Below are 21,937 nucleotides of genomic sequence, written 5' to 3' on the forward strand. Positions count from 1 at the left end.
GGTACCCAAGCTCCCAGGTTGAATCTGGATACGGGAATGGTACTCTGGGTCTTTTTCAGCTCAGGGTAGCATTTGTCTTAAACACTTAAGGGACTCAGAGAGTTATAACCATGTCAAGGTGCTGAGACCACATTTCTGTCTTTGCTCTCTATCCCTAATAATAGCGATGTCACCAGCACTGGCTGTAGACATGATCTGCCTTTGGTCCCACAGGAAGCCTGTGGCCTGGAGGTGTAGGCATGGCGTAGTATCATTCTATTCCTCACGCTCCTCTTCCATAGATTTCTGGCCTGCCAGGAGTCAGGGTGCTACATGTAGGTCTGAGTCCTGCTGCTGGTTTACCGGAGGCAAGTTACTATATCTCGTTTTTCTCCTTTTACCTGTTAGGTGGAAATACTCGTTTATTGTAAAGCTGTACAAAGATTTAAAGTATTATTGCTAAGTTCTCGTCCTTATATGGTGGCTAGTTTGATTTCTGTTGAGTATGTGTGTAAGGGTTGGGGGTGGGTGGAGGGAAGATTACCTCAACATTGGGTTTAGGGTCAGATGGAAAGATTCTTTAAATTTACAGGTGCGTTTGGTGAGGGGCACAGAGCAAAGGAAAGAGAATAGTAGGTACATTTCAGAACATGGTCAGCTGCACAGATGAGAAGAAAAAAGAAGAAAAGGTGGCTGGGCCTTCTATTAAAAGCTAAGAGAGATGACTCTTCTGATAGAAAGAGTCGGTAAAGAAGTCTCTCCCCCCACAGTGCCTCATATTTTTAACCATTAGAGATTTATTCATTTGGATGAATTGCTACCCTTTTTGTTACCATTCTCACTTAAAATATAGATGTTTCTGGAATTTCTTTAAGCCATTTATTCATCTTTCTATTCATTTCCCTATGAGACTGGGGCAGCCTGGATAAAACTGATGGCACAAGATTATCTGGGGAGGAAAAGTTAAAATTGGGATAAGGAAGAAGAGTGGGTCTTTCGAGACTCTTCATTTCACCATTTTGCTTAGCCTTCAGTTTCACTTGTAGTTTGCTGAGAGGACTGGGAGTGGGTGTGCCGGGGGTTCTGCCTGAGACTGGAATTAAATCAGGGGTGATAACTGAACCAGAGAGCAGGGAGAGCAAATCCCTGGTGTCCAGAAACTGAATGACACTTCTGTTCCTTCACTGTACGCCATTGAAAGCGTGCTGGCTGAGCTCAGTGGAAACGCTGCATTCCTGGGCAGAGCACCTCCCGCCTTCCGCAGAGACGCTGCTTTTCTCTCCTCAGTCTGTGTTGCCTGAGGACAAGCTCTGATCTCAGGGGAAAATGTGTGCGAATGGTAATTACTGAATAACCCATCACAATTTACAAATGGTTTTGCAATCCATTACGACATTTGGTTCTCACACACTCCTCTCAGGGAAGCTAGAAGAAATTCCGACTCTTGCGTTATGAGGAAATGAGAACTTAGAGTTGCTTAGAAAATCAAGAAGTTGCCTCCAAGCCACATTGCTGGTTCTCTGCATTAAATCAGGCAGTTGAGAATGATAATGGTAGGTGCTTCTTTTGTTAGAATGTCAGTTTGTTTTTGTTTCTTTTGCTCTTTTCTGAGAATATGGTAACTATGAGGGCAAATCTGAGTCTGTGAAATGCTGACTTGCTGAGAAAGGAGCCACATGCCAAGGATGCCTCTTCAGTTACTCTCGTGCGGCAGTTTTCTAGTGCCATCTAGTGTTTCTTTGAAGTAATGGTGGGGAAAAGCTCTTGGTTAGCAAATTGTCTTTAATGTGATCAGGGTGGTGTTTTTCTCAAACTGGCGGCTGTGGGTCATTATATTTATTACCAGAGGTTTGTGAAAATTGTGTTCTTTAAAACTTGCCTTCTCCCAAAGACGCTTTAGGAGGAAAGAGCTGATGAATCCTAGCATGCTGTGTTATAAACTACACTATGAACAGTTGCATAGTAACAGGGTTATGGGGGCGCTGACTGGTGTGGCCCAGTGGGTGGCGTGTTGTCATGCAAATGGAAAGGTAGCCAGTTGATTTTGATGCTTCTCTCCCTAACTCCGTCTCTCTAAAAACAAATAACTAAGGCCTACCCCCCCCCCCCCAGGGCTACAGAGAAAGAACAGACACAGTCCCTTGAAGATGGCGACCAAATCGGTCCTTTTTATAGCACTAGCCTAGCACACACCTGCACAGGTAAACACGTGTTCAATCCAGCACTGAGGGTGCAATTTCAGGCACAGTGGCATCTGGATGAGGATGCTATATATGGCCAGTAGTCTTCCCAGATAGTCAGTGAGTTATGAAATGCTCCGTTTATTTCCACAGAGACCGGCTGCCTAAACATGGGAGACATACACCTTTAAGAGAAAAATACCAACCGGGTCATTTTCTAGAAGTCAAGCTAGATTATGGTTACAAAGGATAGCTAGGACATAGGAAAAGATAAGAGCATTTGAGGCATACAACAAAGAGAATGTTAAAAATCCATTTATAGGCCCCAATCTTAATATCCAGAACTAGAATAAGGATGAGGAAGCCTAGCTGAGAAATGGGGCAGGCGTGGAGCCTGATTTTAAAATAGTTTTCTACTGGTGTAGCGTGTCCTGAGGCAGAATTATTACCCCCGAGGATGAGCTACAGAGGAGATAGTTGGAAACAAATAGCTTGCTGTTTGAACGTTTTAATTCTTACTCTTGGTAACCCTGTGTGTAAGGCATCACCAAACATCTGTAGCCCTCGATTTTCCCTGGCTTCTTATCAAAGCTGTGTCTGTTAACGCTCAACCTAACATCCGCATGGCAAGTCTCATGTTTTGAGACTTTCTGTTAGGACATGGGAGTCAATCTAATGAGGCAATATCTACAGGCCTAAAATAAGAGTGATGATACTTCATTTCTATTTCATTTTTACATTTGCTTTTCACTACAGCTGTGTGCATGAAAATGTGTGTGAGTCAAAATATGCTTTCACAAGTAACTAGTTAAATGAAACTATGGTTGATTCTTTTGAAAAGCAAAAAATCATTTTGCAAAGTAAATAACCACACAGTTCAACTTGGTAATCTATGAGTTGACCAAATTGAAGGGCCTCTGTTGTTAAATACATGTTACAGGCTTAAAGGAGCATAGAAATGTATTTGGTCCTTGAGCAAGAAATGGATTGGCTTGTAGACCTTTACTAAGACAAAAATGCATGTCCTTTATTTACAAAATTATAAATCATAAATAGGTTTTCAGATAAACCTTCCAAAATCTCTTCAACCCATGATGTAATTAAATAATAAAATTTGTGATTTAAATGAGTAAAAAGAATACTGCTAAAATATTCAAAATTATAAAGATGATTAAAAATTCAACAGAAATACATTTTTAGTTATCTTTAAGATGTTTGAGTAGATGCACTGTTAGACAAAAATGAAGAAGAAAAAGACATTTGTCAAGCTTGCAGGACTCCAAGAATTTGAGATGTTGGTGGCACTAATTCTTGTATCTAAGTTGATCAATACATATAGCTTTCTTCTGATTGAATAGACCCATACTAGTTTTTACTTAGCAGATTTGGCCAGTTCTCTTCTAAGAATTGAAACAGAGGAAGGAAGAAGAGGAATGATTTTCTGGATTTAGCGGGGAAGATCTACAAGATAAAGATGAAGGAATAGAGTACTAACAAATATTGTTAGGAGAGCTATCTTGGAGTTAGCAACTATCCTGTAAGTAAAGAAATTGAGAAAATCAACTCACAAGAGTTTGCACAATGTTCTCAGTTCCCAAAGGAAAGGGGATCTGTGGCTGCTGGCTTTCACGTTGGCACACAACTGTGTATGTTAAAAGGAGAATAGTATTTTGTACGTTTAATGATTTTTGAAAAGCATTTTCAAAGTTATTATTGTTTTTCATGTAGTAACATGTTTGGGAAAGGAATTTCAATTCAAGAATTTTCTTTAAAATCAAAGTCTTACCTCTCTCTCCCTGTTCCTATACAATTGCCGGCTTGATTCCTAAAGCAGCAAAGAGCCAAGCCCGGGCTTCTCAGGGTGACGGCACATACAATCCCATGGCAACCAAGCTTTTCACAACAAGCATCCAGCTGGCTTTCTGTCTCAATATGTGTCAAACAGGCAGGCAGCTGTGAGTCATCAAATACGCATTGGGGTCATGTGGGAGATAATCTGTATAAAGATGAAAAATGGGTTTGACTTTATTGATTTCTTTACTTCAGTGTGGGATAAAGAAGTTCTGTCAAGCAATGCAGTGGTTTCTTATATCGGGTCAAGGACCATCAGCATCCGAGTGTTGCTGTTGGGTCCTGGAATGGGTTTGCCTCAGGTCAGCCTGTAGTTTGTGGGTTCTTGACTTCATGCAGGAAATATTTCAAAACACAAGTCCAAGTGACGGCGAGGGAGCATTTATTAAGGTCGGGGACAGTGAAACAAAGGAAGGACTTAGGGTAGAATAAGCAACAGGGGAAAGCCTAGCCAGGGGTGTCACTCATTTTCACCAGGGGCCACATCAGCCTTGCAGTTGCCTTCAAAGGGCTGAATGTCATTTTAGGACTGTATAAGTGTAACTTCTCCTTAACCAGTGTTTTCCACCTGTGACCTCGGTGCTGCTCTGCTTCTGCTCCCTAGAAACGTAATAGGACCAAAGTGAGCCAACGCAGAGGTTTGCTGTTAGGCAGGGAAGTCAGAAGAAAAGGGGGCCTTGGAGACAGCATGGGCGGGGGTTGGGGGGAAGCTGGACAAGCTGCAGCTCCCTGCTGCTCTCCTGGTTGCAAGACTCCTGGGGACCCTTAGAGTTTAGGAGAAGGAAAGTGAAAAGTTCATGCCCGAGAACGGGCGTGGGTGTGCTCTAGAGCGAGCCTGCACTGGCATCCTTTGTCTTGAGGATTTTTATCTTTCTTCTGCATGTGGGAAACCTAAGGGAGGTTAGGGGGTGTCTTAACAGAATATTCATTAGTTTTCTAAGTGCGTCCTTCAGTATATTGATTCATCAAAATGAGCATCTAGGGGAGTTTGGGATCATTTGATAGCTTCACTGCTTTTCTTTTATTTGGGGTTTGTTTGGCTGCAGTCAGGTTTTTGTTATTTGTTTGTCTGACTTCATCTGTCCTTAGGTTTGGCTGGCATGAATGGCATTAATCTGGGTCTCTGTTTTCTATGTCTGTGACCAGGGTGATTTAAGCTGTTTATTCTCCAGTTAGGGAGGAGAGGTAAAAACCATTTGTTCTCAAGTGTCCTTGGGTAGGGATGACAAAGTCTTGCAATTCACTAGCTGTCTATAAGTTGTTCAAATTGTTTGGCCTTGTTTAATTATCTTGTCTCAGTTTCCCCATTCCACATGCCCAGGAATTTCCCTAGCTTCACAAGTAATGCCCTGAAGACTTGTTAGAAATTCAGTTCTCGTGCCCTACCCCAGACCATCTGAATTGGAAACACTGGATGTAGGAATCAGCAGTAATCTGTGTTTTCATTAATCCTTCAGGTGATTGTGATCTATGTTCAAGTTTAAGAACTATAAAGTAACGTGTGGGTGAGTTTGGGGAACTTAAAGAAGTAGGCTAGGGAGAGAAATCTGTTCAGGCTAACTCCTTTTAAAATACTGACATTATCATATGGGTGAAGAAAGTTTGAAAGGGAAACTCAGGACACTCTTCCTCAAGGTCAGGAAATAAATCGAACACAGCCTGAGGGAGAGTGGAAAAGGATGGGGAGAGAACTACTGATTTTTCTCTTGGGTTTTTGCTCTCAGATGTGCTGACCTAGCTAAGTGTTGCCAGTGAAAAATCCCAACTCAAATCCAACTCCAAAAAGGAATTTCTTAATTCATGTTCTTGCAAAACCCAGAATACTGGTTTCAGGCATGGCAGGATCCAGGAACTCAATCACAGACATAGGCATTGTTTCTTTCAGGTTGGTTTCATTTCTTAGGCCAGTTCTCTCCAAAGAGAATTCTCTCCAAGAGAATTCCTAGGATCTTTACATGATCCTTATAGACAAGATTATCAGGGGAAAAAGAGCAAGCTTTCATAAAAGTTTAGAAGCCCAAGAGAGAGTTTATTTCATAGTTTAGGTTGGATGCTGATTCCAGGACCTGTGACCAGGGATGCACTGCTCTGATTGGCCAGGCCCAAGTCATGTCCCAATTTGGAGCTTGAGGGGCAGGGCCAGTCCCATTACAAACCACATGCATTGCAAAGCAGTGAAGCAGAAGAAGTGCTGAGTGGGCAAGTATGCGTAGGCTCTTTTAGTGAGTTATCTAAACTTGATTATTAAAATGAAAGTAGTAATAGGTATAGGGAGTGTTCAGAGAGTAAGAGAAAACATACCCTATTATTTGTTTGCTGCTCTCCAAGGTGCTTTTGTAAGCATTTTACATTCACCCACTCATCTAATCTTAAGAATAACCCTAGAAAATACATGCCATTATTACCTTAATTTTACAGACAAGGGAATGCTGACATAGGCAAATTAGACTTGCCCACAGCCATATGACTGTTAAATGGTGGAGACAAGTTTTACTCAGGCTTTCCAACTCAAGATGTTCTTAACCCTCATGTAACACTGCCTACTGGGAAAGTGCGGGCAAAGTCAGTGCAGTAGATACTGTGGTGTCCTGCCCAGACCTCTGTCTGGTGTCAAGGAACTCATTTGCTCATTTCCACAGATGTTGCAAGTGTTGGCTACTATTGTTATTGGAGTCCCTTGCCTTCAATTGCCCTTTGCTGAAAGGAGCAGCCTAGCCCGGTTCTCTCTGTCCTTGGGGATAGGCTGCATGCAGTAACTAAGTGATACAGGAAGGAATTCAAAGTCCTGGCCTGGCCTCTGTAGAGCCAGCCCAGCTCCAGAACTCCCTGTTGGACTAGTTGACATGTTCCTCTGCTCACTCTCTTACAACGTTGCTCCCCAGAGCACTCCCTAATCAAACTTCTTCCTGCACACACATCTCAGTGTCAGAGTCAGGTTCCCAGAAAACCTGACTCAAGACAGCTAAGATTTGTTCTTCGTCTTTGTGCCTCCTGCCAATTCTGGGGTAACAAAACCACTAAGATACTACAAAATGAATGAATGGAGATATGTAGGGACTTCTTTGAGGATGTTAAGATGAGAAATATTGACCCTATCTTCTCCCCGATACAGGAACCCAAAAGTACATGAAACATCCACTTAAAGTCTCTGCTTGCTGGTGACTATTAGCGAAGACTTTTCAAACCATGTGATATTGAATTCCACACCCCATCCTTATACTCCATCACTCTCAATTCCTCTTAGTCTGCTTTGTTTTCTCATCATAACACTCACCACCAAAATTTTTCCCCTCTGCCTCTCCTTTTCTGGTTCTCTTTACCTGTGTGCCTATTTACCTATCCATGGATCGGTCAGTCAACTGATCAATGGATGGATGGATAGAAATACTTAGATGTAGATCTTTTTCTCTCTTCTCTTCACATCCCTGCTCCTCTGTCTTTGTTATGTATTTCTCCTCTTGTCTCAAACAGAATGGAGGCTTCATGAGTGAAAGAATTCTATTTTGCTTACTGCTTTATCCTTAGCGCCTATATTAGTTTCTGACCCACAGTGGACATTAATCTTAAATATCTATTAAATAAATAAGAGATAAAACAACTGGATTAAGTAAAGAAAGGAAGCAAAAAGGCAGCTCACACAAAGAATGAACTGAAGGTCCAGAGAACATCAGCAGCAACCCTGCTGAGCACAAGTGCCACAACACAGGGCTCAGGTGACAGCTTAAGTCTGAAAAAGGGAATTCCATGGTTCTTACCTAATAGGGACTAAATGTGATACTTTAAATGAAGGAGAGTCACACATGGGATATATGCTCCATAAATACAATCTCCTACTTGTTGTGGTATTTGTGGCAGTACTAGGAGATGCATGATATGTTAGGGGGGTGTTATAGAAAGGATTTATGCTCTGGGCTGGAGACTGGACAAGATGATGGCTCAGCCTCTTGTTAATTTTAAGTCTGTAGCTTTAGGTAACCATATGAGTGGAGGAGAATTTTTTTTTCTTTTAACCAAAGCCAAGGTCACTCTTTGTTTTGATCCGCATGGGATATTTTTCCTCAGGAACATGTACAGGTAGTTTTACAATACAGCATAGTGCAATGCTCAGTAGGAACTTTTGAATTCTATCAGCTGGATTCAATTTTTGTCTCTACAATATACTAGCTGAGATGTTGGGTGATTTTATAACCACTTTCTGCCTTGATTTCATCTTCTGTGAAATGGGGATAATATAAAAGGGGCTAGGTCTACTATGTTCAACTTTCCTTAGGCTTCAGAGATACCTGGGCCATCACATGGACTGGTCATGTCATAACCATCAGGTTACTGCTCATCTATTATTGTAATGTCTCTAGACAATAAAGCAAGATGGCACCCATGGGGTTATAGATCAGAGCACTTAGAACTGGATGCTAGAACTAGTCGATGTGGGTAACTAATACTAGTTTTTACAGCTACATAGAGCAATTATTTAGATTGCACAGTGACAGGCCTTCTGGCAACCTGGCAGGATCTCTCTGTCATCACCAGCCTGAGCCCATCTCCTATCAGAAAGTGAGGAGAGCTGAGAATTCTGCCTCCCTTTGCATCTCCCCAGCTTGATATTCTGTACTAACATTTGCTGAAAATGTTTTCTTTGAGCTTTGTAGTAAGCCGAGGTCTGTAGAATTTGTGTCCAACCCAGTTATTTGTAGGACCACCTCAGATCTTGGTAGCTCTTGTCTCACTGACCACATTTTGCTCAGCATCCTGATTGGCAAGTATAAATCTACTGAGCCAAGTTCAGTACAATGGGTGGAATCTGTCTCTGCTCTCTACTTGTCTTACAAATCTGTAAGAAGGGAAAAGGGGTTTTTCCTTATAAGGAATGTGACTAAACAGAACCTCCTCTTCAGCAGATTCGACATCAGGCCCAGCTTCTTTACCAGTACTTGATGTCATTTATCAAGGTGACCTTGACTGCAGGTCTGCCTATCTGCATTTCAAAGAGAAGCTACAAGAAGGAAGTTCAGTCTTGACTTTAGAGCTCTGTTTTTATTTGACATTTTAAAAGGAGGTTAAATATTAGCTACTAAAGAAACTTGCCATTTGGCTAGTAAACTTCGTTAGTGAGGCTAGATTTGTGAGGAAAGTAAGGGAGGAAGAGATGTTGATTTCCTAATTTTTAGCACTTTGAGGTATACATTTTTTTCCATTTTAGAAGTGACGAGACAAACTGAGGTTGGTGAAATGATTTGTTGAGAGATAAGGCTAACTTTTGGTGTTAGCCTTACCTCCATGGGTGTTTGTTCAAAAGAGAAAAACCTTCCAGGTCTTCAAAATTCCAGTTGGCCTTTTAGTTACCTTGAGGTCAGTGGTATTGCTCCCATCTCCTCCACATATATCTGGCTTGGGATGGTAGCCAGGAATGTGCAGATGTAAATGAGAAGAGAAATCTCTGGATCCAAGGGGCTGTGAGTGGATCCTGCCCACCTTTAATGATTCAGAATCTGCAGCTCTATATAAGGTGTTCCTCTTTTTCTTGGGAAATCTGTGGAATCTCACAGAACCAGAAATTTCTTCAAAGGCAAATTGATTCAGAGTCATTAAGTTTGTGCTGTCTGCAGGCAATACTTGGGGAATGAAAGTAGTTTTAGAAAAGCAGCAGTGTCTGCAAAGGGTGATATTATTTCAAGAGGTTAATGAAGATTTTTTATGCATTCCAGAGTCAGGAGCAGCAGGGCACTGCCACTTGCTTTTAAAACCTGCTTGTTGCTGCTCTCAAGGTCAGACTCTCCTTGCCATCCCTCAGTGCCCATCAGAATAGTGCACAAATAACAAAGACTACAGTTGTTTGGCTAATCCCTGCTGCACCCTGGATTTTTGGGGGTAAATTATAAGAGGCTTCTTTGACTTACTCTGGTGCAGCAGAATAACCTCTATTCCTTCGTAATTATGCTATATGAGGAGAAGGCAAAGGGTTGTGGTAGATGATATCAAAACTGAGTTGAGAGCATTATTAAAGAAAATTAATTATTTGCTAAGCTCTCCTTCATTCCCTTTTCTCTGGATTAGCTGACTTCTTCTAAAATCTTGTCTACAGCCATGTAAATATTTAGGCAAAAATTTCCTCTTGGTATCCATCCTATATATTAAGCATTTGATACTTATAATGTTTATAGTATTTATAAGATCTTTTAAATTAATCTTTTTATTAAACATTTATTTTAATGATAATATTTTTATTAGAAAAGGATTATATGATCATTATGGAGACATGGAATATAAGAAAATATAAAAAAGAAAATGAAAGCATCCAGAATTCTAACATCCATAGATGAATTAATATGAATTTCATCCATAGTGAAAAATTAAGACATAAATATATATATATACACTAAGATATGTAAATAGTATATATTTCTATGCACCTGGGAAACCATCAGCAAAATCAAGTTATGAGTATAATTACCACTTGCAAAGTTTTCCTCATGTTCCTCTGTTACCCTCAGGCAACCATTGCTTTATGTCAGTATAGATTAATTTGCATTTTTCAGCATTTTATATCATTGAAATCTTGTTTTTTTCTGGCTTCTTTCACTCAGAATAATTATTTCTAGATTCCTCCATGTTGTTATGTGTATCTGTAGTTCATTGCTTTATATTGCTGAGTAGTATTCCACTGTAAGAATAGACCACAATTTTTATCTACTTACCTATGGATGGACAGTTAGCTGGTTTCCAGTTTTCAGCTATAACAAGTAAAGCTACTATGAACATTCATTTATGTCTTTGTGTGGATATGTGATTTCATTTCTCTTGGATAAGTATCTAGGAGTGGAATGGCTGGGTCATATCGTAGGTCTATGTTTACTGTTTTAGAAACTGTTTTCTGAAGAGGTTGAAACATTTTACATTTCCACCAGTAGTATATGAGATTTCCAGTTTTTGCACATTCTTGAAAACACTTAGTATTGTTGGTATGTTAAATTTTAGCCATTCTAATGGTGTGCACTGGTACCTTATGTGGTGTCATTTTGGACTAATTGCCCTAGTGACTAACATCATTTAACATCTCTTTATGTGCTTACTTTCTCTCTGTACATCTTCATTGGTAAAGTGTGTGTTCAAATATTTCACCTGTTTTATGTTGTCATAAGCATTCTTTATACATTTCAAATACCAGTTCTTCAGGGGATATATGAGGTCTGTCCAGAAGGTATCTAGCCATGTAATATGAAAAATAGAGACAGTTATTTAAGAATATACAAGACACAAGAAACATTGTACATAGGACAATGATGCCTCAGTCGCCTTCAAGGTAGATAGACACCTTGGGACCTCTCACAGTTTTCCCAATTGCCATCAGCTGTCCCATTATATATTCCTGAATTTCATCGATGTTCTGAAATCTCTGCCCTTTCAAAGCTGATTTCGTTTGGGGAAGAACCAGAAGTCACAGGGCACCAAATCTGGACTGTAGGTAGGCTGAATCACCTGGGTGATTTTATGTTTCACCGAAAAATTCTGCATGAGACGTGATGCATGAGTGAGTGGATTGTCGTGATGAAGCTGCCAATCACCAGTTGCCAGCAGCTGTGGCCTTTTTTTTTTTTAGATTTTATTTATTTATTTTTAGAGGGGAAGGGAAGGAGAGAGGAGGAGAAACATCAATGTATGGTTGCCTTTTGTGCATCCTCTGCTGGGAACTGGCCTGCAGGGAACTGGCCTGCAACCCAGGCATGTGCCCTGACTGGGAATCGAACCGCAATTGTCTGGTTCGCAGGCCCACGTTCAATCCACTGAGCTATACCAGCCAAGGCTTGCTGTGGCCTTCTGAATCATCTGAGTAGTTTCCCTGGAGGAATGTTCAAGCTTAACACAACATTTGATGCAGATTCATTGCTCTACTAACTCAGTCATTTTGAGTGCCATGTCCACACAGTACACATGCACCTTCAACAGGGTCTGCTGCTCTCACTGTCTAGTACAGTGAAGTCATCATTGTTCACTCATGTGCATTCCAGTCCACTCTCCTTGGCTGCCAGTTTACATTGATGTCATGCAAACCATTCTTGCTATGTTAACAATGACTGGACTTTTTCTGGATAGATCTCATATGCTTTGCAAAGATTTTCTCCCAATCTGTTGCTTAACTTCTGCTTTCTAAAATAGTGTCTTTGAAATTCAATTTATTTATTCTTTATGTGTGTGTGTATGTGATGTTTTATTAAAGAAATCTGCCAAACTAACGTCATGATTTTTTCTGTTTCCTTATAAGTTTTATAGTTTCATATCTTATATTTAGACTTAGCATTTTGATTTAATTTTTGTATATGATATGAAGTAATAATTGAGGTTCATTTTTATACATATGGCTATCCAGTTTTTCCAGTATCATTTATTGAAAAGATTATCTTTCTCTTTTGAATTGCCTTGAACCTTTGTCAAAAATCATAGGTATTTGGGTTTTTGAGCTCTTCTAATACATTCATTGTTTTGTCTATTTTTATATCAATCCTATACTGTTTTGATTAATGTAGCTTCATAAAATGTTTTGAAGTCCGGCAACATAAGCCCTTTGTCTCCTTTTTCAAAGTTGTTTTGGATTTTCATATCCATTTCAGAATCAGCATGTCAGTTTCTTTAAAAATCCTCCTGGAATTGTGATTGAGATCACACTGAATCTATAAATCAATTTGGGGAGAATTGGCATCATAACTATAGTGATGTCTGTGAATTATGAACATGATATCTGTCTCCCTTTATTTAGGACTTTAATTTCTCTTGGCAATGTTTGGCAGTTTTCAGCATACAGGTCTTGCACTTCCTTTGTTAGATTTCCTTTTAAATATTTAATATTTTAGATGCTGTTGTAAATGATGCTTTAAATTCTTTCCTTTTCTAATTGTTGCTAGTATATTGACATTTCAACCTTGTTAAACTCATCTATTAATTCTATTAGCTTTTTGGGGGAGGGGGGTTGGAAATCATGGCTCCCAAAGCATGCCACAGTCTCAGCTAGGTTTAGAATTGGTGGTTGACAAATTAAAAATTCCACAAAGAAGCTGGCACAGAAGTATGTTGCTATGAAGTTCTCAGTCCATGATTCCCACTTCTGTACCATGGGTTTCATGCCCCACCCCCAATTTAGTACACAGTAATATTAAGAAGATTAATTAAGAAAAAGAATTCCCATTAATAGTCTTTGTTTTTAAAAGTTATCTTAAAAATATAATGGATTCCATACAACTAAAGAAATAAGAGTAAGTGTATCTAGGTTAGAGACAAGTCTCAACTTGCTGGGATTGAAAATGAAATGTTTTAGTGGTCTGAAATCTGCTACATGCAACTTCCTTTTCTTGTTGTTTAGCAGGTCCCATATGTAACACCTCAGTCCAGTTCCATAAGTTTTCAGCTCTTTGATTCTTTTTTTTCTATCTGTTTATTTAAAAGTTTATTTATTTGTTTTAGAAGGAGAGAAGAATAGGGGGGAGAGAGAGAGAGATAGAAATGCTGATTTGTTGTTCTACTTATTTATGCATAATCAGTTGCTTCTTGTATGTGCCCTGACTGGGAATCGAACAATTGAACCTGTGGTACAATGCCCAACCACGGAGCCACACTGGTCACAGCTCTACCAAAATATTTCAGCAGGCATTTAAAAAGTATACACACTCTTGTTTTCTTTCTCTTCAGCCTTACCTTTACAACATAATATAAAAACATTATAACAGTTATCTACTCACCGTATCTCATACATCAGATTGGTGATACATATTTAAAAAATTTAAAGGCACATGCACAGGTCATACATTCAGAGCCAAATGGAAGTTCATAGAGTGATACATTCTTATACTTAGTACCTGGATCAGGAAGCTTTTTGATTCTAAAAACAATCACATTTAGGTGACTCATTCCTGTTCATTTTTAAACTTCAGGTTCTATCGAAACCCCTCTCCTTCACCATGCACCAGCGGCCCCAGAATCCTCAGCCTTCTCCCTGCTGTCCGGACTCTGGTTCTTGGGCAGACTCCTGGGAGAGAGGTGTGTCAGTTCTGAGACACTTCCTCTTCTTCCTCCTGGCACTCCTGCTCTGCTGGGGATCATCTGCTCCAGTGCTTTTTTCTGCGTATCACAGGCCCTTCCCTTGGCCTTGGAACAGGTGACCACAGTTTTTCCTTCTTATGGAGGGAATATTTCTTTTATTTTTTTAAACCAAGTATTGCACTCTCACAAAAGGTGATCTCCAGTCTTTCTAATATACGGTGCAGGAGTGGGAGGATCGTTGAATGTTGAGATGAAGATGTTTAGGCTGCTTCTGTCAAATTGGTTCCTTTCAGGAAGCTGCTCGTGGAAGCGGCTGGCTGCAATATCCAATGAACCTCTGAACTTAGAACTCTGAACTTGAAGTTGGCACTGAACTTAGTGCTCTACTTAGAGACTTGTTCTCAGTTGCAGTTTTAGTAACTAGTTCTGTCACTTCTAGCCCTAACATAATAGGAAATTGGAGCTAATGAAAAAAATTAGGGAACAGACTGATGGGTGCCAGAGGGGAGGGGATTTAGAAGACTGGGTGAAAACTAGGAAGGGATTGAGTAGTACAGATGGGTGGATATGAAATAGTCATGGGATATAAAGTAGAGCACAGGGTGTATAGTATTGTAATAACTAGGTATGGTGCCAGGTGGGTACTGGAAATATCAGGGGAACACTTTGTAAAGCACATGATTGTTTAACCACCATGCTGTATACCTGAAACCAATACAAAGTAATATTAAATGCATACTGTCATTTTTAAAAAAATAAAAAAAGATTATAAAAAATACAGTAAAAGCTAGAGAGAGGTGCATACACAAAATGTATGCCATCTGTTTTTTGAAATTACTGGAGGTAACTCAGATTCACAAAATTAGCTTTGAGTTTTCTTAACACAGTAGGAAAATACCATTACAGAAATTTTTACTCTATCTTTAAAGAAAAAAAAGCAGTTGCTTACAAGTAAAACTTGTCCTGGTACTGATTTACCCTGGCCTCTGTAGAGAGAACAATGTCCTCGAAATCAGTGTGTCACTTTTTACATTCATAACGTGAGCTAGTGGTTTAAATGTGAAATGCAATTTGGTGAAAGCAGTTCTGTGGAGAGGGAAACCAAATGATTGCATCCAGACTAGGTGAGTGGAGATTTGATAGCATGAATGATGTATGTCTTTTATAAACAGGCTTATTGAGGTATAATTTACAAATAGGAATTGTATATATTTAAGGTATACAACGTGATGTTTTGATATATGATCACCACAGCCAAGCCAATTAACCTATCCATCACCTCACATGGTTATCAGTTTCTTTTTATTCATCTGTGCGTGTGTCGTAAGAGTACTGGTACTTAAAATCTACCTTTTTAGCAAACTTTAAGCATACAATACAGTATTGTCAACTACAGTCACCATGCTCCAGAGCTTAATCCTCTTGCTATGACTAAAGCTTTGTACCCTTGACCAAGACCTCCCCATTTCCCACTGCCCCCCAGCTCCTGGAAAACACCATTCTACTCTCTGCTTCTCTGAGTCTGACTATTTAAGATTATACATGGAAGTGAGATCTAATGATCTGAGCATAAATCTTATTTCTAGAGGAAAAGAGAGACTGCCCAATAGTCCTTTATAAATATCAGATCTCTTAACTAGGTTTGATAAAATTAAGTATGAATGACTTCAAACTATCCCTTCAGTAATATCTGAAAGCTAAGTGCAGACCCACATGCTTAACAGCTAAGCAGAGAGTAGGTTCAAGTTTTTGAAAGTGGAGAAGCCTAATAGGACACATGCCACATAGACAGTTCCCCAGTGGAGTCCAGGCAAGGCTTAGGCTCTTGATTAACAGCTTCAGTTTTGCTCTGACTCAGACAAATGGGCAAAGGTGTTCCTATGCTGAGGAGAATAGACCAATCTATATAGATTGAGAGCTGATCCTGATAAGCACTGTCTGTAGATTCAATATCTATACAAATGCTGTTTTCATTCATTCATAATATTTGTTGAGTGTTGCCTATGCATTTGGCATACATTTTCTTAAAGTGCGCCAAATATTTTTTAAATAGATGGACACTTAGAGCATAACTACTACTCAGGGGAATTTGCAAAACTGCATTTTGATGTTCATAAGGTTTTCACACTTAAAAATTTTGGGAGCCATTGCCAAAGACCATACTGCTACAATTTTAGCCTGCAAAACTGTAGAGAGATATTACAAATATTTACTTTGACTATTATGAAAACTTATTAACCCTCATCATGTGTCAAGCACTTTCATGATTCTACCGCATGTATTGAAACTTCTCCATCAAATGAGCTGCCTTTGGAGACCTTGGCAGCCTTGAGCTGAGCCACCTTTTTGTCCCAGCTGTCCTGAGTTCAGCGACTGTTTCTCTATGTGGGCCCTTAGGCTAATTTTTCTCTATGTTAACAAGGCCAACTTAAATTTGAAGATAATAGGAGAACATTCTGGGGTGTGTCCTGTAAAACTGCCATCTAACATTTTTTCAATCTCTGCCCTTGACTCTTCGGTTTCACTTTATCTGTTTTTCTGGAGAAAGAAAGAAAAAAGAGAAAACTTCTTGGCTGCAGGAGTACAAACAGAAGTCCCACACTTGCCTTGCCCTCAGCAACAGACCCAGGGCATCCTGCTGTGATGCTCCCGGGTTAACCAAGTAGCTCAGTCAGAATCTTCCAGCACTGGAAAGTATATAGAGTTAGTGAATACCATCAATTTTTCTGTTGTTTAAAAAATAATATTTAAAAATCTTAAAACACTTGTTTGGTCTGTATATACAGGAAGAAAGCATGTCTAGCAGTGCAGGTTTTTCCTGAAGAGTGTCACAAGTTTTTAGATCCTCCTCCTCCTCCCCTGGTCTCCATTCCCCTTTTCTTCCCCTCCGCTCCCCTCTCCCCCCTCTTTGCTATTATTTTTTCAAAGCAGCTGTCAAGGCTCAGTCGTTGCTGTTTTGGCAGGTTTCCTGCGCTTCTCAAGGGTTCCAGGATTACTTCTGAACGGCAAAGTTACACGAGCCCTGCTATTTTTAACCTCCTAAAGAGGTCTCCAATCCATCCCCTTTCCTCATGTTCACAGTCATCTACCTGGCTCAAGCCACCCTTGTCTTTGGCCTAGAGAAGTTCATGAACACCTTCTATGAAAGAAATTTGAGTGAGAACAAGCTGAGTGTTTTTGCCCTATTCCCAAAATGACTACTAAGCAGAAGGGCGGCAAACATCCCAGGACAATGTAGTTAATTGCCTTTCACAACATTCCTTGGAGTGAAAAGCCTTCTTAATACTTTGGTGGTGTTTCCAATGAAGAGACAAGCTGAAAACAATAATTAGAATTTCTAGCAAGATTCAAAATAGTCGTTCAAAAAAGGCAGTCTTCCATCCACAACATAAGAGCTAACAATACTTTTATTTTTTCATTTTTATTTTTAAAATCTTGTATCTATTAATGAGAGAGGGAGAGAGGGGAACATTGATTTATTGTTCTACTTATTTATGAATTTATTGGTTGATTTTTGTATGTGCTCTGGTTGGGGATTGAACCTGCAACTTTTACATATTGGGTTCACTTTTGTTTTTAGACAAGCATATTACAATATTATATTTTTCACATTATTATGTTTTTTGTTTTATTTAGCAAACCTTACATAGCACTTAGTAGGTCTAACCTTTATTTTAGGACTTTACAAATATTAACGTATTTAATAAATAACATAAAAAGTTGAAGTCCTTCATACTACCATTCTCCAAAGATGATCATGCTCAATCACTTTGGGTATTTTTCTACAGCTTCTTTTCTTTTTTTTTTCTGAGCATGTATTTGTGTTTTGTGTTGTTATAATTAGTATCCTTACTTGTATTACAGTGGACTAACACTCTCACAATTTGCTGTTTTCATTTGCCTATATATAAGAATGGAGGAAAAGTAGATTTGTAGTTGTTTGTATGGAAAAAGACATGCAGGTTGTGATTATTAAAGTAGCTTTATTAAATATGTATTTTGCGTACTCACAACTATAATACTACTTTTGCTCCACCCTATATATGTGCTGGGTATCTTTTTATATGAGCACACCTAATTGTGCATCATTGTGTTCAAAGCGTTGCAGTTTTCCACTATGTTAATAAACTATGGTTTATTAACCATCTCTGTATTGAAGGAAATTTGTACTCTTTACACCTTTTCACTCATAAACTTTGCATAGTAGGAGACTGCTTTTGAAGGCTAAATTACTAGGACTAGAGATGCTGGTTCAAATTGTATGTATGTATGTGTATCCTCATACCCTTGTCGACACTGGACATTATAAATTTAAAAATTTATCAAATTGATAGGCAAAAAATAATAAAAAATGCATGTTACTAAGACAGTGCTTTTCGACTGGTGTGCTGCAAAAAAATTTAAAATATGCAATACCTGACTATATAAGTTAGGGGCACTTTTCCCTTAGGTCGTCAAAAAAAGGGAATAGCCAATATGATGATAGCCATCCAGTGTGTCAGATTGGCAAAAAAATGTATTTTGTGGTGCACTGCAGAATTTTAGTAATTAGCTTATGTGTGCAATGAAATGAAAAAGGTTGAAAATCATTGTACTAAGGTAATGATGATGAAGAAAGAGGAAGAACTGAGATATGAACAACAGCTAATAAACAAAAAGTCCACATTGAAGCCTGGGTGAAAGTCTGGGGTAATAGAGACTTAAATCACAGTATTTAGAGTACTGTACTTGATGTTTGGTTGCTCTTTGCAGCTATACATATGTAAGTCTGGAATATTTTTTGATACTAACTTTATAATATAAGCTCTATCCAAGAGAAAGTCAGCTGTTATGTTTAGTAAATGCTGGCACATAGTATGTGCTCAATGACAGTATATTTTTCTTTTTATTCTCTGGGGGTGACCCTGGTAAAGAGAGAGAATGAATAACATAACTGCTACAATCCATCTGCTTTCTTGAATTATAGAGTTTTAAATATTAAAAAATTAATCATGGCATTTTATGTAGTTATTAAGATAGAAAAGTGCTGCCCTGGCTGGTGTGTCTCAGTGGATTGAGAGCTGGCCTGGATACGAAGTGTTGTTGGTTCAATTCCCAGTCAGGGTACATGCCTGGGTTGCAGGCCAGGTCCCCAGTAGGGGGTGTGCTAGAGGCAACTACACGTTGATGTTTTTCTTCCTCTCTCTTTCCCTTCCTCTATATCTATAAATTTAAAAAAATACTTTTTTTTAAAAAAGTGTCTCATGCTCAAGTTACCACATTTATTTTCTTCTGTTTTTTTAAAAATTGTCATTCAAGTACAGTTGTCTCCATTTTCACCCCACCATGCCCTCCCACTCCTCAGGCCCTGCCTCCCAGCCTTGAACCTAGCCCCTCGGGTTTTGTCCATGTGCCCTTTATACATGTTCCTTGATGGCCCTTCCCCTCTTTTCCTTCATTGTCTTTCTCACCCCTCCCCTCTAGTTACTGTCAGTTTGTTGTTTATTTCAATGTCCCTTTATTTTAGGTTATATCTTGCTTGCTTGTTTGTTTTATTGATTAGAAGTGTTTTTATCCACTTATAGGTGAGATCATATGGTATTTGTCTTTCACCACCTGGCTTATACCACTTAACATAATGCTCTCCAGTTTCATCTATGCTTTGGGTAATATGGACACTTTGATGATGTTAATTCTTCCAATCCATGAACATGGTATATGCTTCCATTTCTGTATTTCTTAACTTCTTTCTTCTGTGTTGTATAGTTTTCTGAGTACAGGTCTTTTACCTCCTTGGTAAGGTTTATTCCTAGGTAGTTTATTTTTCTTGCTGCTATACCAAATAGGAATTTTTTACTGATTTCTGATTCTGATATTTTATTGTTGGTGTATAAGACTGTCTTCAATTTCTGAATATCGACTTTGAATCCTGTTGTTTTGTCAAATTCACTTATTAGGTGGAGTAGTTTTTGGTGGAGTCTATAGGGTTTTCTATGTACACTATCATATCATCTGCAAACAGTCACAGTTTTAGTTCCTCATTTCCAATTTGGATGCCTTTTATTTCTTTTTCTTGTCTGATCACTTTGGCTAGGATATCCAATGCTATGTTGAATAGAAGTTGTGAAAGCAAACATCCTTGTCTCATTCCTGATCTTAGTGGGAAAGCTTTTAGTTTTTCCCTTTGAGTATGATGTTGGCTGTAGGTTTCTCATATATGGCCTTTATTATGTTGAGGTATGCTCCCTGTACTCCCACTTTTCTGAGTGTTTTTAATCACATTTATTTATTGACTACCAGCTGAAAAGCTGTGCTTGTGTATAAGTCATGTATTTATAACAGGTAATTATGACATACCACAATAATTGCTCCAATAGAAACATGAAAAATTTTTTGATCTTAACTGATCAAATATTAAATCTCTGTCTCCAGTTTTCACCCACTATTCCATACTCCTAATTAAAATAACACTTATGTTTTTGGAATATCAATGTAGATAAGTATTCATGTCCTGTGCTCTGTAGCATACTGTGTGCCTTACATGCACAGGCTCACCTTTTCCACATCCCTGAGAAGCTCCTGCTATCATCTGCCCTGGTTCTAGTGTCTTCCTTCTTATTGCTTTTATGCCAGAGATCCTTGACAACTGATGCCATTTAAAAATATATTTTATTGATTTTACTATCACAATTGTCCCATTTTTTTCTCCCCTTTTATTCCCCTCCACTTTGCACCCCTCCTCCAACCAGCATTCCCCCATCTTAGTTCATGTCCATGGGTCATATATATAAGTTTTTTTGCTTCTCCATTTCCCATGCTATTCTTAACCTCCTCCTATTTTGTACCTACCGTTTATGCTTCTTATTGCCTGCACCTTGTTCCCTATTCTTCCTGCTGATAACCCTCCATGTGATCTTTCTGTGATTCTGTTCCTGTTCAAGTTGTTTGCTTAGGTTTTTTTGTTTTTTTAGGTTCAGTCGTTGATAGTTGTGAGCTTATTGTCATTTCACTGTTCATATTTTTTATCATCTTCTTTTTCTTAAATAAGTCCCTCTAACATTTCATATGATAAAGGCTTGGTGATGATGAACTTCTTTAACTTGAGCTTATCTGGGAAGTACTTTATCTGCCCTTCCATTGTAAATGATAGCTTTGTTGGATAGAGTAATTTTGGATGTAGGTCCTTGCTTTTCATGACTTCGAATACTTCTTTCCAGCCTCTTCTTGCCTGTAAGGTTTCTTTTGAGAAATCAGCTGACAGTCTTATGGGATCTCTTTTGTAGGTAACTGTCTCCTTTTATCTTGCTGCTTTTAAAATTCTTTCCTTGTTTTTAATTTTGGGTAATGTAATTATGATATGTCTTGGTGTGTGCTTCCTTGGATCCAGCTTCTCTGGGACTCTCTGAGATTCCTGGACTTGCATGTCTATTTCCTTTGCAGAATTAGGTAAGTTCTCCCTCGTTATTTTTTCAAACACATTTTTAATTTCTTGCTCTTCTTCTCCTTCTGGCACTCCTATTATTTGGATATTGGATCATTTGAAGTTGTCCCTGAGCCTCTCCTCATTTTTTTGAATTCTTGTTTCTTCATTCTGTTTTAGTTCAATGTTTATTTCTTTCTTACACTCCAAATCATTGATTGGAGTCTCAATTTCCTTCCTATTAGTATTGGTTCCCTGCACATTTTCCTTTATTTCACTTTGCATAGCCTTTATTTGTTCCCCTATTTTGTAGCCATACTCAACCATTTCTGTGAACATCCTGAGTACCAGTGTTTTCAACTCTGTATCTGATAGGTTGGCTATCTCTTTGTTGCTTAGTTCTATTTTTGGAGCTTGGATCTGTTCTTTCATTCAGGCCACATTTCTTTCTCTCTGTGCACCTGTTATCTTGTAAGGGGTAGAGTTGTAGGTATTTGGC

At 38.9% G+C, this 21,937-nt stretch overlaps 1 long non-coding RNA gene across 1 annotated transcript in view; it reads left to right on the plus strand.

Moving 5' to 3' along the window:
- The first annotated feature begins 1,426 nt into the window (after nt 1-1,426).
- The window catches only part of LOC128627881 (uncharacterized), a 64,728-nt gene continuing 44,217 nt past the window's right edge, over nt 1,427-21,937 (plus strand). The window contains exon 1 of the long non-coding RNA XR_008392176.1: nt 1,427-1,532. This is a non-coding gene — a long non-coding RNA (uncharacterized LOC128627881). The remainder of the gene's footprint in view (nt 1,533-21,937) is intronic.

This window comes from Artibeus jamaicensis, unplaced genomic scaffold (genome assembly GCF_021234435.1).
Source record: "Artibeus jamaicensis isolate MK-2021 breed Jamaican fruit bat unplaced genomic scaffold, CSHL_Jam_final contig_482, whole genome shotgun sequence".
NCBI classification, from domain to species: Eukaryota; Metazoa; Chordata; class Mammalia; order Chiroptera; family Phyllostomidae; genus Artibeus; species Artibeus jamaicensis.